This window comes from Callospermophilus lateralis, chromosome 16 (genome assembly GCF_048772815.1).
Source record: "Callospermophilus lateralis isolate mCalLat2 chromosome 16, mCalLat2.hap1, whole genome shotgun sequence".
NCBI classification, from domain to species: Eukaryota; Metazoa; Chordata; class Mammalia; order Rodentia; family Sciuridae; genus Callospermophilus; species Callospermophilus lateralis.
Window position 1 is genome coordinate 44,473,780 of NC_135320.1, and position 2,179 is coordinate 44,475,958.

The following is a 2,179-nucleotide window of genomic DNA, read 5'->3' on the forward strand; positions in this document are numbered from 1 at the left end:
CATTTATTTTATTTCTTCTACAAAAAATGCAAAAACATGAAAAATCACCGGATAGTGAACTACAAAGGACTATAGGAGAACGATGAAAATTCAATATAATGATTCCTCTGAGAGCAGGTTAAAGGGGAGACTTAGGGTGAAATGCATGGGATTTCAGAGGATGGCAGTATTCGTTCAGTTAAGCTGAACGGGAGGAGTACAAGAGATTTGCTGAATCATTTTTTATAACTTACATTCAATGAAATCAATTTAAAATAGAAAATCATATGTGTGGGGGCCTTCAAAGAAGATACAGCATTCTCTTTGTTTTCATATTCACCTTGTTTCTAAACTAGAATGAATAAAAATCAGGTTTTAAATCTGCTTTCACCAGTGAATGCTATTCACTGCCTGTTGTAATAAACACAATCTTATCACAACGTCAATAGACCACTCCCACAGAGGCCAGTGCACATGCCCCTGGTACTTACACTTTCTGCCCAGTTTGTCTTGTACTTACTTGGGAGTCTGCAGCTCTGTGGGAATGCTTAATTAAACTGAAGTGCTAGAATTGTTTTTAAAAGGCATTTAACGCCTCTCTTTTCTATATCCTGTGGACACCAACAAGTTATTGTCTATTATGTTCAAGCCCTGAGAATGCACTAACTATGGAGAAATATCATCTCTATCACCCAGACAGACCCAGAGAAAATTTTTAAAGGAGATCAGATTTGAATTGACCTTGAAAAAAATGAACCAAATCTATGGGGGGAAGAAGAGGTAAGGACAGGGGTGAGACCTTTACTGAGGACTACATAAAATGTCTAGGCAAGAGTCAGCAAATAGCTTAACTCATCCCAAGAGGAAGGGGAAGGGGGCCTGCTGGGGACTGAGATCTGAGGGGACATGTGTACTGACAGGATTTTCCACTTTACCCCACAAGCTACAGGGAACCCACTGAGTTGTTAAAGAAGGGCAGTATCATGATCAGACTTGTGCTTAAGAATGGCCCCTGACTTCAATGTGAAATATAGACTGAAGGGGAATCAGACTGTGTTAAGGTAGGGAGACTAGTTCAAAGGCTGCAATGGTCATCCAAGAAGGGAGTAAGGCATTAGCTGTGGGCCTAGGAAAAATGTGGGGTGGGGGAGCAGGGAGGGAAACACAATTATTAAGAAGGAAGAATTTATGAAGTTTAATTACTGAATGGATTAAGGGGCAGTGGGTACACAAGGAGCAGAAGTCCTGAAAGATTCCTAGTTTTCTGATAAAAAAAAAAAAAATGTAGAAAGATTCTAAACAGATTCAGTGTTTTTTCTATGACTTAAAAATTGAAATCACTGGTATTTTCTCAAATCTTGGAAGACAAAGAGAAAACTGTACTGTGCACTTGTACTTTGAACTTGTTAAAATATTCTGTTCAAAAATCACGTTGGAAAACCATCATTGTGAACAGTGGTGGTACTGAGAACGAAACTTCTGCAGGGGTTAAGAGGTTGTGAAAAAAAATAGAGATGATTCATTGGTAGACATGATTGAAATATGATAAATGTGGCCTAGTCGCTCACCAGCCACCACCAAGGTCATCCTGGTGTGCTGCTGCTTCACCTTCGGCAAGATGGAGGACAACAATTGTGAGGCCCCCTGGGGATGCTGCAGACCCAATACACTAAGGGAGACGCCCTGGATGCTCTGGGCCTGAAGCGCTACTGCTGTCACCGTATGCTGCTGGCACAGATGGACCTGACTGAGAAGCTGCTCAACTATGTGCCGCTGGAGAAATAGCTGCTGGAGCTGCCTTCCTGTTCTGCTGACCATAGATGGTGTCACACCAAGGTCATGAACAGTGTCACACAGAGCTGAGGCATTATGTGGTTGGGAACAAGGCCTGGCTGCAGCCATGTGCCTCCCATGCCAGAAGGAACTGTTCAGTAAAGGTCTTGAGAATTAAAAAAAAAAAAAGAAAAAGAAAGAAAAGAAAAAGCGAATGGTAGATTGATAAGTAGATAAATGATTGGCTGACATAAGAGAAGATGGTAAATCTGAGAGAGAGAGATGATAGATAGGAAACCCATGCGGTTCCCCTCCCAGTTCTGATACTACTGATTCCTTCCACTGCTGACAATTCCCTCAGCTTCACTGAGCAGATTCAATTTCAACTGTGATTTCATTAGCAAAATCAGATGGTCAATATGAAATT

General features: G+C 41.3%; 1 pseudogene; it reads left to right on the forward strand.

The window, feature by feature from the left end:
- Window positions 1–1,528: 1,528 nt before the first annotated feature.
- Window positions 1,529–1,764, forward strand: LOC143381943 (DNA-directed RNA polymerases I, II, and III subunit RPABC5 pseudogene; annotated as a pseudogene).
- Window positions 1,765–2,179: the final 415 nt, after the last annotated feature.